Raw genomic sequence first — 15,277 nt, forward strand, 5'->3', positions numbered from 1 at the left:
GCTGTTTGTGTTGCTGTGTGATATACATAGGGACGCTTATAAATGTATGCATGCAGTTGCTGTACTTCCCTTTAGTTAGAGAATTCAGAGAGCCAGCACTGTCCAGTACGTGTTTGAAGCACACTAATTAATTTATTCACTTTCATAAATACATTAAGGTTCCAGTTATGCTTTGCCAACGCTCCTCACACTTCCTTCAGTGCTGCAATTAAAATGTGGTAAAATTTAAACGATTGTAAGAATGTGACAAAGAAGATACGTAAGCAGATATTTTACTTTAGTTTGCATATGTCTGTCCTGCTGTTTACCAGACACGTGTCTTTAGGGGAGAAAGAGTGGTTTACTAGATGCATTTCTGCATACATTGTTCTTGTGTTTGAAGGTAGCTGTGGTTTTCTACCCAAAAAGCAGATATGTGATTTTGGTTTGTTGTTTTTGGGTTGGGTTTGGTTTTTTTTTTGACACTTCAGTAATTTCTGTTTATTGCCTTTTGGTTATTGTCTGCAGGAATGAATAGCTCCCTCTTTTTGCCTGCTTTAGTTGAAAGATGCAGAATGTGTGAAGTAAGAAACCTTTAATTTGGGTTCAAAACAATAAACAGTCTTGCATGAGCTAAAGGAGAAATGACAGGCTTCTAGTTTTGCATATGCATTAAGAGTTAGTCATCGTTTATCTGCTAATGCTTGGAAAGGGCAAATGTAGGCCTTTTTTGTCACGTCAACTAGTTGAGAAGTGATCCTGTAGGGAATGCCTGCTCAACCTGCTCAACTTATTTTTTCCTACAGAGAAGATGTAACTGCACTGCTCTGTGTGTCTGTAAACTAGGAAGCACCACTCTTTTTAACTGCGTTGCCCAAGGCCTTCACTGGTCATCCCTTGTTCGCTTTAGAAATTGAAGAAGAAAGTATGTTCCATCTCTTCTAAAGTCCTGGGCATTTTCTGCTAGCCCTAATGTTGTGAGCAAATAAGGATTAAGCTGGAAGGAGGTGAGAGGATGCTGAGTATCCCTGAACAACTTTTCTTTTCTTTCTCTCATTTCTCCCGTATTCTGAACATATATATATAAATAAAATATAAATATAAATGCAAGAATTAACACTTGTGGAGCCTATTAAGGCTTAAGAATGAGTCCCAAACAATTGAGGGAATTGTAACTTTCTTAGTTTTAAATGTTTCTATATTGCAAGCAGGTATGGCTAGCTCTGACATCCTAAATCATGTCACTACAAACGTGCACAGCTGAAAAAGATATTTGTTTAAACAAATGCAGTATGGGGTTTTTCATTTTGTATATTTAAGAATATGCATAAAGGCCCCTTTCTGCCAGTCCTTGTCACTGACTACTTTGTGATAAATTTAAACTCTTAAACAAAGAGTCTTAGCCTCAAAAAATAAATATTCGGTCAAGAAGCCAATACCACAGGCAAACCAAATTATATTCAAATTATCATTAGCCAGGTCCTCTTGCCTTCATCCCTTTTCCAAGTCTGAAAGCACAGATCAGCCTTGTGTGGACTAGAAGCCAACACATCAGGATTATTTAAGATAAAAGGATGGGGAATGAATTCCAGGTTAAGGAGACTTTTGGAGAATAACTAGTGAAGGATTCCTAGCCCCTTTGTGTCATCTAATTCTGTCTTAGATAGACAGAGTAGGACATTTAGGGCATTATAGGTCAAAGCCAACTGGCAAGCAGTGCAGACGGAAGAGCACATCTGTTCCCAAAAGATGACCTACTTACCAGCCACACAGCTGACTTCTATATTGAGCTTTAGTTTCTGAATAGTTGGAAGATGTAACTCTGTCAAATGTGCTTTGTGTCAGTAAAATCTTGGATTGTTAATGGTATGAAACTGATAAAAAGATTATTTACCAATAGGAAATGCCTCACTGGTATACCTGGCATTTGTTTTTATATAAAAAGAATAACAAAGCTATTGCTACTAATAAAATCCTTAACCACTCTTTCTATTTCATCATGTGAAAAACCAGTTGCTTGCCAGGACAAGCTTCCTGTGCTGTTTTGGGATGCGCTCAGAGCCACAGATGATGTCTGCCCTTTGGTCTGGCCAAGCCCCGTTACCTGCCAGCAGGCATTCCTCCTCCAAACACACCACGAGTGTTGCTTGGCCTCCCATTGCAGGCCCTTGCTTACAGATGCAGCAGCTGGCTTTCTCCTCCAGTTTCTTTAAAACATCTGCTGATGTGTTCCTCATTACAGAGCATTATAGTCAGGCAAGACTGAAGGGTATACTCATTTTAGAGTGGCTAGCATCACAGTAAAGGTCTTGAGCAAGTGCAGTGTCCAGGGCTGTAAAATGATGGTAAGTAAGCACATAAATCCAGCCTGGAGGTGTCTGGCACTGAAGGAGGTTTTGCTGAAAATGCTGCTCCCTACAAATATTCATCAGGTTGAGCTGCCATTGGAAAGAAGCTTGGACTGTGCCTGACATAGACATTAATATGAGCCTCCATGTCTGAGGGATAAGGAAAACCTCATTAATTAACAAATTTTCTGGCTATGGAGTGAGAATCCTCAGTCTTTTTCCATAGTCAGGCAAATATCCTGGAGCTGCAGTAATCCAGTGGAGAATGCTTTGTAATGATAATGACCTTCATCTGCCGCAAATGGAAGGTACTTTCCATGAGAGGGGTGAAAATAAATAAGAAAGGCAAGCCAGTCTCCCCTCTGCATCCAGGGTGGGATTACTGATTGTTCCGACTGATTTCCTTATTCTTTTTTTTAGCATCAAAAGGGCATCATAAAACTTTTCCTCTGCCCTAAGGAATTATTGGATTTATGGTCCTTTGGTCCTTCAGCCTATGAGAGAAACCACCTCCTGCCAGTTGTAACAGGATGGGCCCTAGAATGGCCTGAGAGCAGCCCTGAGGAATAGGAAGATAGGACACTGCTAGTGTGCGTCTTTGGCCAGAAGATTATCAAAAGGCAAAAAGTGACGGAGAGGGAAGTGTGCTTAGAACTGGTGATTGGCATCCATATGATGAAAACATATGGTTCAAACACTAGCTTAGTCATCACAGGGATGGTGACCAAAGAGCAAATTGTCCCTTTCAGAACTTCCAAGTTCTGAAATCTTGTCAGTCTTGAACGGTGCTGTCCATGGAAAGTGTGACTTCACAATCAATTCAGTTAGCTGAAGACCAATATAAAAATGCCCACAGATATCCTGCATGGCTCCACCGGCCAATCTAGTAGGGCATGAGTCTCCCATAGGTCCTGTGTCATATTCCACTACTTCCAGAGATTTCTGGGATACCCTTATGACATCTCAAATGCCACAGAATAGCTATACCTGTGTAACTGAATCAAGCTCCTTCAGTCCATCCCAGCCATTTGTCCTGGTTTCAGCTGGGAAAGAATTAACTTTCTTCCTAATGATTGCTGTGAGAGGAATGTCAATAATGCATACTGTTTTAGCTGTTGCTAGGTGAGGTTTATGCTTTTCAAGGACTATTTTCAGCTTCCCATAGAAGCTGAGAAGGAGCATAGGCAGAACAACAGAATGACCAATGGAATATTCTGTACTATAGACGTCATGCTCAGTATATAAATGGGGGTTGGCCGGGGGAAGAATCCACAATCACTGCTTGGGAAGGTACCAGTTCACTGGGTGGTGAGAGTGACTTGTGTCTATTATTATTAATTGTTCTACTAAATTGTATTTACCTCAACCCATGAGGCTTTTTCCTTTCCCTCTCCCCTCCCTCTTCTCCCTGTCCTTCTGGGGGGAAGGGGAGAACTGCGCAAGCAGCTACGTGGTCCTAGCTGCCGTCTGGGGTTAAACCATGACACTGTTGTATGAGAACCTGTCAGCAAAGGATCCATCCAAGGATATCTTAAGTTACCTGAATTTTAAGGGAATACAACAGGCTAGAAGATGGTTAATAGTTCATGATCCTAAACAGAAGTGGAGAGAGAGTACAGTCTGATGCCTCCAATTTCTTACATCCTGTGACAGCCTGTTTGTGAGGTCATCAGGGCTTCTTTGAAGCTGTCACACATAAATTTGGAGTTAGGTGTGAAAAGGAGAACTAGGCTCTGACAAGATGTCTGTTAAGATAGCAGTAGATGTTTGCAGATAACTGGGCATATTTGCCACACCCAGCAGAGCTGGAAATAACATAATGAAAACAATTTATAAAGGGGACACCATCAGGCCGTCTCCTTTCTGTGTCTATGGGATAGAAATAAGAAGTGTCTTGGTGACTGGGAGAAGAGGAGAAACTTACACTCATGAAACTGGACATCTGCTGATACTGTTCCTGTACAGGGAAGATAAGCAGCAATGTTGAAAGTGGTGAATGTGCAAATCCTCTGCCAAGAGGATTTGCAAAACCTCCATCTTGGACTTCCGGTGGGCAGACTTTAGCCTGTTCAGAACCCTGGTTGGGAGAATCCCGTGGGAGGTAGTCCTGAGAGACAAAGGAGCCCGGGAAGGCTGGACGCTCTTCAAGAGGGAAATCCTAAAGGCCCAGGAGCAGGCTGTCCCCATGAGGCACACAATTAAAGGGCGGGGAAAATGGCCGGCCTGGATGAACAAAGAGCTCTTGACGGGACTTAAGGGAAAAAGGAAGGTTTACCACCTTTGGAAGAGGGGACAGGCAACTCAGGAGGAGTACAGAGATCGTGTTAGGTCATACAGAGAAAAAATCAGGAAGGCAAAAGCCCAGCTGGAACTCAACCTGGCAATTAATATAAGGGACAACAAAAAAAGTTTCTATAAATACATCAACAAAAAGAGAGTTACAGAGAATGTCCATCCCTTACTGGATGCAGGGGGAAACCTTGCAACCAAGGACGAGGAGAAGGCTGAGATACTTAATGCCTTCTTTGCTTCCATCTTTAATAGTCAGACCAGCTATCCCCAGAGTGTTCAGCTTCTTGGGCTGGAAGATAAGAATGGAGAACAGAACAACTCCCCTGTAATCCAGGAGGAAGTAGTTAATGATTTACTTATGCACCTGGACACGCATAAATCTATGGGGCCGGATGGGATTCACCCAAAGGTTCTCAGGGAGCTGGCAGGAGAGCTCACCAAGCCTCTCTCCATTATCTATCAACAATCCTGGTCAACAGGAGAGGTGCCGGATGACTGGAGGGTGGCCAATGTGACGCCCGTCTACAAGAAGGGCCGGAAGGAGGATCCCGGAAACTACAGGCCTGTCAGCCTGACCTCAGTACCGGGAAAGATCATGGAGAGGATCATCCTGAGTGAGCTCTCAAGGCAAGGGAAGGGCAGTCAAGGGATCAGGGCCAGCCAGCATGGGTTTATGAAAGGGAGGTCCTGCCTGACCAACTTGATCTCTTTCTATGACCATGTGACCCGCTTTCTCGATGAGAGGAAGGCTGTGGATGTTGTCTACCTGGACTTTGGTAAGGCCTTCAACACCGTCCCCCACAGCATTCTCCTGGAGAAACTGGAGAATCATGGCATAGACGAGTGTACCCTCCGCTGGATAAAAACTGGCTGGATGGCCGTGCCCAGCGAGTTGTGATTAATGGAGCAAAATCTGGTTGGCGGCCGGTCACCAGTGGTGTCCCTCAGGGCTCAGTTTTGGAGCCAGTCTTGTTCAATATCTTTATTGATGATCTAGACAAGGGGATTGAATGCACCCTCAGTAAGTTTGCAGATGACACCAAACTAGGTGGGAGTGTTGATCTGCTTGAGGGTAGGAAGGCTTTACAGAGGGATCTAGACAGGTCGGATCAATGGGCCAAGGCCAACAGTATGATGTTTAATAAGGCCAAGTGCCGGGTCCTGCATTTTGGTCACAATAACCCCAAGCAACGCTACAGGCTTGGGGAAGAGTGGCTGGAAAGCTGCGCGGCAGAAAAGGACCTGGGGATGCTGGTGGATGGCCGGCTTAACATGAGCCAGCAGTGTGCCCAGGTGGCCAAGCAGGCCAACAGCATTCTGGCTTGTATCAGGAATAGCGTGGCCAGCAGGAGCAGGGAAGTGATCGTGCCTCTGTACTCGGCACTGGTGAGGCCTCACCTCGAGTGCTGTGTTCAGTTCTGGGCTCTGCTGTACAAGAGGGACATTGAAGTGCTGGAGCGTGTCCAGAGGAGAGCTACCAGGCTGGTGAGGGGTCTGGAGACCAGGTCATATGTGGAGAGGCTGAGGGAACCGGGCATGTTTAGTTTGGAGAAGAGGAGGCTGAGGGGAGACCTCATTGCCCTCTACAACTACCTGAAAGGAAACTGTAGAGAGGCAGGGGTTGGCCTCTTCTCCCAGGTGAATAATGACAGGACCAGAGGAAATGGTATGAAGCTGTGGCAAGGGAGATTTAGATTAGATATTAGGAAGAATTACTTTATTGAAAGAGTGGTCAGGCACTGGAACAACCTGCCCAGGGAGGTGGTGGAGTCACCATCCCTGGAGGTGTTTAAGAAATGTGTAGACACGGCTCTTCAGGGCATGCTCTAGTGCCCAAGATTGTTGATTTGTGGTGGGGTGTTGTGTGTGGGGTTGTGGGTGTGGAGTTTAGTTGGTGGGTGCTTTTTTTTTTGTGTGGTGTTTTGGTTTTTTTGTTGTTTTTTTTTTTTATGTGGTTGGACTCGATGATCTCAAAGGTCCCTTCCAACCACTAAGATTCTATGATTCTGTGAAGACGACCTCTGGCCCAGGAGGCATCCAGGTAGAAGCTGGGCAGCATATGTGCTTGCTTCGGTGGTATCATGCAGTACAAGAGCAGTGAAGCTGCTGAGAACATTGTTGCTGTAAGGCTGAGAGGCTTCTCGGCGGCTCAGAGAGAGAGCTTGTCTCAGAGAGAATGGATGGGCCTCCTAGCTTTAAACAGGAGGAGGGTTGTTTAAAAGCTGTGTGATGGGCTCCTGAATTTGGCGAAAATCCATATTAAGATCACCTCGGGTGCCCAAAGGCAGATTTCATGGCGAGGCCTGGATGGCTTAACCTGCACAAAGTACCTGGTTCAGGGCAGAAGACAGTCCCAGAACCAGCCAGCACAAGGGAGCTGATTGTTGAAGGAAGCCAGCCATTTAATGGGATGAAGCAGATGATCCATGCTGTCTTTTGTCTTTACCCTTCCTCAGACTGCACAACCTTCTGTCATGTTATACTGATACTGAAGCTGGGACACTGCTTGGGCCTCTAGGGGTGGTCTTAGGGCTAATTGTGAGGAGAAAAATGGTGATGGAAAAGTTGCTGCTTTGGGGTGCTTCACAGGAGTTTACCCCATTGGATTTATGCTTATCATGATCTAGAAATTGTCTTTTCTGGTGAAAGAAGGAGTCAGGATTGAGTGATGTCTTCTTTTACCTCCATTTAGGTAAATTAGGCAAGTGAGACATTTCCTAGGGATATGCTTTTCTTTGAGGTGATAACTAACATCACGTTTGTCAATGAGATTATGCCACTGCAGGAGTTAGAAACTTGAAACAAGTTTTCAAGGAGCCCGGAGAGAATAGGATTTGGGAGGCAATGGCTGGAGAAAAAGGGAGGAATGTGGTGAAAAAAAAAAAAAGCATCAGCAACCGAAAAAGGAAAATGAATCTGATGAAATGAGTCTGTAAAACTGTCAAAGGATGAACAGCTTGTGCATGAGATGCAGAAACTCTCTTGGCTCAGTCCTGTGGTTGAGGGGCACTATTGGCAGGTACAGCATTAGGTACCATCTATACTGTGAAGGCTGTACACAGATGAAGCAGGGGTGATGACAGCCTCTGTTCCTCTAAGATTAAAAGTCTCCAAATCAAGCGCTTGAATGTCTGCACAGCCAGAACATGAGTGTGCACATACGCATGATCATTCAATGGCTGTACTGTTGTAATGGCATTTTTCCACTAAAGCTTTGATGTGCATACATAGTGTGTGGTGTTGCTTAGCTAATGTTTTAAAATGCTTTTAGAGTCAAAGCAAAAGCTTTAAACTCAGATTCCTGGTGTGCATCTTATGCTTCACCTTCTTATTTATGTCATTCAGTATCTCCATTAAGTTAACATAAAGTTAACATAAAAGTGTAAGTTAACATAAAGTTTGAAAATATGGGCTGTCCTTTGGTAGGGGTAAACAGATTTCACCCGTTTTTCTTATGCTGTGTGTTTGTCAGCGTACAAATCAGAGGCAGCTGTGATCAGAAATAAACTAACTTATATGGCTTTGAAAGTTTGCAGTTAGCATTGGCATGTAAGTCTAGCTCTGAAAGTGTCTGCCTGGCTCCAAAGAGTAATTATGTGTTAAGCAGAGCCTGCTTTGATTAAACATCCCATTTGAGTACAAGTCAGCGTGGATCCTGCAGTAGGTTACATGCTCATTTTACATGAAAGCAGTCTGCCCATGCTGCCTCGCCTGTCATCGTGTTTAGTGTTTTGACATGAGAAGTGGCAAAATTGTGATGCCTTCTCAGTTCTCTCCCACCCTCTGTGGCAAGAAGATGGGCCCTGGGTGGTGGTTGGCAGTGAATAGGCCAACAGTGTCCCCATATCCGTCCCTTTAACTCCACTGGTCTATTTGAATTCACTCTCTCAAACTGAGGAGTCAGTAGGTCCTGTTGCCATTCTTCAAAAAAGAGATCTTGGTCTTTGTCATTAGCAACAGCTAGGCTGCATTTACCATTCAGGAGCTGGCGTAAACCCTTGTAAAGAGCAAGAGGTGCCTGCTGGCCTCACCAGAGGAGCTTTCATCACTCCGTGATTAGGCAGTCATGTTACTTTGGTGTTGACATTAATGACTTTTAGGATTTATGATGCTGGCTTTCAACAGTAACTGAAAGCTTAGTCCTTGGTGATACACATCATGCATAAGAATTGCTCCCTCCTTCCCCACAAAGAGACGTAGCAGCTTCACTTCCTTGGCTGTGGCACTGACTAATAAAAGTGCCCCACTAGCTGAGGCTTTTTACAAGAATATGGTAATATAAACTCTAGCTGTATCTTGGGAAAATCCAGATCCACCTAAAGGACATTAAGGAATTTGACCTTTATTTAAATGTCTGTCTCCAACCAAATGACTAACTATCCTCTTGCTTCAGGAAATGGGAGACATCAAGGATTTGGAGTCTAGTTGTTTTATGTATGTAGGTTTTCTTGCTTTTACGTGAGCATCTTAATACAATCTACTTGTGGATGGTTCCAAGTAGAACTGTGAATATTAACTGGAGGTCACTGTCCAAAGACATCCAGAGTGTGAGCAGAGAGCTCTACAACCTGTGTGGCTCATAGATCTAGTGGCTTTAATGACAGATATCTGAGACGCCAAGAAGCTAAGGGTGGTTGCAGGCATGGGCACTGCTGTCACCCTTTGCGTCTGAGTCCAACAGAAGGGCTGAGAGCCTTGGCAGGACCATCCCTCAGGCAAAGTCTTGGTTACGCTGACGTACAAGTGCTGGATATCCTCTGCTTACCTCATTCACTTCCTTTCTGCATCCTTTTGACCTTTTTTCTCTCTTCTGCACTATTTCTCAGGAGCTTGTGACAAAAAGGCAGCTCATTTTTTAAAGGCATTGAAGGTAAATTCTTGTTTCTTACAGCAAGACTATTTTTGTTTTAAATCAAAATATTCATTTAAAAATAAATTATTTATAAATTAAGTATATACATTGCCAAATAAGACAAAATTCTAGGTAAAAAAATAATTAAAGGTCACCAATTAACATTCTCCTTATCATTGCAAGGGAAACAGATGTTGCTGGTGACACAACTGAAAATCTGGCCAGAGGAGTTTGGGTGGCCTCAAGAATGAAGGATTCCTCATTTAAAAAGGCTGTTTTTTAGTTTTCTCCTGCACACGTGCTGACCTGTTACCTTTGGCTTCTTTTCTTCAGACACTGAGACAGGAAATCCTGGCCTCAGTCTAGATAGGGTTGCTTTTTTGCAGTATATTGAATTAACTGAAGTTTAACCTTATTGTCACAATTTTACTGGAATATTGCTGTGCTGTCACTAGCTTTCTTGCTTTGATGGTTAAAGTGGAGAGGATCTAGAGTCCTCCCTAAATTAGCATGCAATAGGCTGATAGACCAGTTGAGTAACCAGCTTTCCAAACCCAGATTCTTCCCGTTCACACCAGCAATGTTAAAGTTAACCATAAAAGATTTTAAATCACACTTGAACTCATTCTCTAATAAAATTTAAAATACATTGCAAAATGGTGTCCCACTGAGGTAACTTCTTTCCTCCAAAAGAAAGCCACCTCTCAGTTACCTTTCTACTTACCTTAAAAATCAACCTGTTCACAAACTGAAAACTAAAAGGAGAAAATTAAAACATTCTAAATCAATCCTGCATTTAGTGTAACTGAATTAATACTCATTTATTGCACTTTACTAGAAAAAAGGCAAATTTGTGAAATAGGAAGAAGGGCTGAAGATAATGGAAATTGAGTTACAAAGCAAGTTAAACACAGAACACGTTCTCCTACAAGCATGGCATTTTTTAAATAAAAGCAAAAACTTCTTTTCATGTTAGAATCTAATAAATCCTGAGGTCGGAAATAATTTGCATAAAATTAAAGTGTTGCCAAACTTTCTTGCTCTATCAAAAACCTTCAGATTTTATTTGAAAGAAACTGTGCTTAGAAATAATGAACAACATAAATCAGAATGCTTTTGCCCTTTACATTTTCAGCTAGGTTGACTGAAAACAGCAAGTCATCCACAAACATCTAAATTCACTATTCTCTAATTCCACACTGGTTCTGCTAAAGACAGTCACTGCCCTTCGACTTAATCACAGAATCACAGAATCTTCATGGTTGGAAAGGACCCTTAAGATCATCGAGTCCAACCAAACAACCTACAATCTCTGCCACTAGAGCATGCCCTGAAGTGCCAAATCTACACATTTCTTAAACACCTCTAGGGACGGCGACTCAACCACCTCCCTGGGCAGGCTGTTCCAGTGCCTGACCACTCTTTCAGTAAAGTAATTCCTCCTAATATCTAATCCAAACTTGAGACCATTTCCTCTGGTCCTGTCATTATTCACCTGGGAGAAGAGGCCAACACCCACCTCTCTCCAACCTCCTTTCAGGTAGTTGTAGAGGGCAATGAGGTCTCCCTTCAGCCTCCTCTTCTCCAAGCTAAACATGCCCAGCTCCCTCAGCCTCTCCTCATATGACCTGGTCTCCAGACCCCTCACCAGCCTGGTAGCTCTCCTCTGGACACGCTCCAGCACTTCAATGTCCCTCCTGTACAGCAGAGACCAGAACTGAACACAGCACTCAAGTTGAGGCCTCACCAGTGCCGAGTACAGAGGCACGATCGCTTCCCTGCTCCTGCTGGCCACGCTATTCCTGATACAAGCCAGAATGCTGTTGGCCTTCTTGGCCACCTGGGCACACTGCTGGCTCATGTTAAGCTGGCCGTCCACCAGCACCCCCAGGTCCTTTTCTGCCGCGCAGCTTTCCAGCCACTCTTCCCCAAGCCTGTAGCGTTGCTTGGGGTTATTGTGACCAAAATGCAGGACCCGGCACTTGGCCTTATTAAACCTCATCCCATTGGCCTTGGCCCACTGATCCAGCCTGTCCAGGTCCCTCTGTAGAGCCTTCCTACCCTCAAGCAGATCAACACTCCCACCTAGCTTGGTGTCATCTGCAAACTTACTGAGGGTGCTCTCAATCCCCTCATCCAGATCATTGATAAAGATATTAAACAAAACCGGCCCCAAAACTGAGCCCTGAGGGACACCACTGGTGACCGGCCGCCAAGAGGATTTCACCCCATTAATCACAACTCGCTGGGCACGGCCATCCAGCCAGTTTTTAACCCAGCGAAGAGTACACTTGTCTATGTCATGATTCACCAGCTTCTCCAGGAGAATGCTGTGGGGGACGCTGTCAAAGGCCTTACCAAAGTCCAGATAGACAATGTCCACAGCCTTCCCCGCATTCAGAAGGCGGGTCACATGGTCATAGAAGGAGATCAGGTTGGTTAAGCAGGACCTCCCTTTCCTAAACCCATGCTGGCTGGCCCTGATCCCTTGGCTGCCCTGCACTTGCCGTGAGAGCTCACTCAAGATGATCCTCTCCGTGATCTTTCCTGGTACGAGGTCAGGCTGACAGGCCTCTATTTCCCCAGATCCTCCTTCCGACCCTTCTTGTAGATGGGCGTCACATTAGCCACCCTCCAGTCATCTGGCACCTGCCTTGTTGACCAGGATTGTTGATAAATGATGGAGAGAGGCTTGGTGAGCTCTCCTGCCAGCTCCCTGAGTACTCTTGGGTGAATCCCATCCGGCCCCGTAGGCTTATGTGCGTCTAGGTGCAGAAGCAGATCATTGACTACTTCCTCCTGGATTATGGGTGGGTTGTTCTGCTCTCCATCCTTATCTTCCAGCTCAGGAGGCTGAACACCCTGGGGATAGCTGGTCTGACTATTGAAGATGGAGGCAAAGAAGGCACTCAGTATCTCAGCCTTCTCCTCGTCATTGTTTGCAACTTTCCCCCACGCATCCAGTAAGGGATGGAGATTCTCCCTGGCTTTCTTTTTGTTGATGTATTTATAAAAGCTTTTTTTGTTGTCCTTAATGTTAGTGGCCAAGTTGAGCTCCAGCTGGGCTTTTGCCTTCCTAATTTTCTCTCTGTATAACCTAACGATATCTCTAATGTACCAGTGAGGTCCCATTGGTCTCTTCTGTTCTTGACCGACAAACGTGCACCACTTGCATTAAATCAGTTGGAACTGGAAATATGCAATGGTGCAGTAAATCCATCCTTCAATTATCAGCTAATCTGTATTTACATAGCACTGTTTACTATTGTATATTGCTTGTATTCCCTAGTAGGAATGAAACTGTCCAGAGACAAAATGAAATGAAGTGATTAGATATAAAAGGCACAGATCTGCCACTGTGTTAAAGCCACTGTACATAGACAAGGAGTCTCCAAGTCATAGGAACTTTGGTTGCTAATGCCAACACTAGAACTCAATATTCGTTTGCTCTTTCATTGGAAACAGCATGGTTTTACAATAGCCCAGGTGTTTTACTTCATACTTACCATCCATCCTCAAGACACTTTATTTGTTTTGTTTCCATTGTACTTTAATAAATGAGAAGTAATCTCTGAAACAGCAGTGGCTGCTAAGACCAGTAGAAAACTGTCATTAATTGGTATCCTAATGGTGCTGCCATAGACTTGGTGCATTTCTGGAGCTCTATTATTTGACTGAAGTTGTAAGATGTGTTTTATGGCTGGGTATGTATATCCATTGCATAGGCTACCAGTTTAAACAAGCCATGTTAAAGAGCTTAAAGTTCAGAACTACCACTACCTTTCTTCAGTACGGAAGTGCAGCTTTAAAAGTGAAAAGCTCACAAATAGTGAGTGCTCTACGCAGGCTGAACGCTGCAAGAAAACAGTGACTTTTACTTCTGTTACTCATATGTGATGATTTACACAAAGAAGTTTGGCCTTCCATCACATTTTTTTTTCTAATAGAGATTATGACAGCAATTCTTCCTTATACTACTGCCGTATTTCTATTGGTAGCTTGCCATTGATGCTTACAAGAATGTCATATGCTCTCATTTAGCTAATAAATAATGTCATTAGCTAAACTAGCTCTCAAGGACAGAGCTGACTACATAGAAAGTCCACCAACTCCAGCGGTGTTTGCCTTGACGAGGGGGATGGAGGTAAGCTGGAGTAAAGGTCACAACTTGTTCTCCTCAGTGTTTGTCTCTAAGCAACCCAGTCAGTTTGTCTGGTTACAGCACACCAGGTGGACTTTGTTTTGCTTTCCTGCCTCTGCAAGTAAGGCACCAAAGGTGACAGCCCCTCTGGAAATGAGCTGCTGTGCTCCACATCAGGTGGCTGAAGAAGCTCCTGCTTTACGGGCAGTAGTAACAGACTTCAAACTAGCTCTTGTCCAGAGTGAAAAAACATAACTGTAATTAAAAAACCCCAAACAACTGACCAAATCTGTGTGTGTGCACGTGTGAGAAGGCATGAGCATCTTAAGGCTGACAAGAATGGACCAACCCTTGGTGTTCTGCAGTGGTCACGATGAAGCAAGAGACAGTCCATCCAACTTAGTGCAAGTTTGGCAGATTAAGGAACAGCTGAATGGCCCACTTAGGGATGTGTAAATACTAGAATGGTATCACAGTCAGGAACTAATATAGAATCACAGAATAGTTCAGGTTGGAAGGGACCTTAAAGATCATCTAGTTCCAACCCCCCTGCCATGGGCAGGGACACCTCCCACTAGACCAGGTTGCTCAAATCCCCATTCCGCCTGGCCTTGAATGCTTCCAGGGATGGAACATCCACAACTTCCCTGGGCAACCTGTTCCAGTGCCTCACCACCCTCACAGTAATGAATTTCTTCCTGATATCTAATCTAAATCTTTCAGTTTGAAACCATTACTCCTCTGTCATTACACTCCCTGATTAAGAGTCCCTCCCCATCTTTCCTGTAGGCCCCCTTTAGGTACAGGAAGGCTGCTATAAGGTCTCCCCATAGCCTTCTCTTCTCCAGGCTGAAGAACCCCAACTCTCTCAGCCTGTCCTCATAGGAGAGGTGTTCCAGTGCTCTGATCATCTTCGTGGCCCTCCGCTGGACCCATTCCAACAGGTCCATGTCCTTCTTGTGTTGGGGACTCCAGAGCTGCACACAGTACTCAGGTGGGGTCTCACCAGAGTGGAGTAAAGGGGCAGAATCACCTCCCTCCACCTGCTGGTCATGCTTCTTTTGATGCAGCCCAGGATGCGGTTGGCCTTCTGGGCTGCAAATGCACATTGCCTGCTCATGTTGAGCTTCTTGTTCATCAACAACCCCAAGTCCTTCTCCTCAGGGCTGCTCTCAAGCCATTCTCTGCCCAACCTGTATTTGTGCCTGGGATTGCCATGACCCAGGCGCAGGACCTTGCACTTGGCCTGGTTGAACTTCATGAGGTTTGCACGAGCCCACCAGATACCAGAAAATACCAAGCAGTAAACCAGAACTCTGATGACTGTGAGGAATCCGCTAGAGATTTACACAGAATTGTTTTTGTGATTTTCTGCCTTTTCTGTACTGGTTATAAAGGCTTTTGCAACCAGATGAGAAGCTGGAAGCCTGGTGCTGCTAAGGGACAGGAGCGCTCAGGGTGTGCTCTCTAGGTGCAGGAGGGCTTGCAGAATATAAAGCCATACCAGAAAAACTAGACAGATTTTGCAAGGATTCTCAGAAGAGGAGTTCAGGCAATCACGTTACTGGGACCATTCTTCATTGGCAATGTCAGGGCATCTGTCTCAGGTCGGTGTGTCTGTAAAGAGGTTACAGAATAATACACTAAAGTGAGCAGTAACGCATT

At 44.5% G+C, this 15,277-nt stretch overlaps 1 protein-coding gene across 5 annotated transcripts in view; it reads left to right on the forward strand.

The window, feature by feature from the left end:
• SAMD3 (sterile alpha motif domain containing 3) overlaps window positions 1-15,277 on the forward strand; it is a 46,665-nt gene that overhangs the window by 23,554 nt on the left and 7,834 nt on the right. The gene's annotated exons all lie outside the window — the stretch shown is intronic.

The sequence above is a fragment of the Larus michahellis genome, chromosome 3 (genome assembly GCF_964199755.1).
Source record: "Larus michahellis chromosome 3, bLarMic1.1, whole genome shotgun sequence".
NCBI classification, from domain to species: Eukaryota; Metazoa; Chordata; class Aves; order Charadriiformes; family Laridae; genus Larus; species Larus michahellis.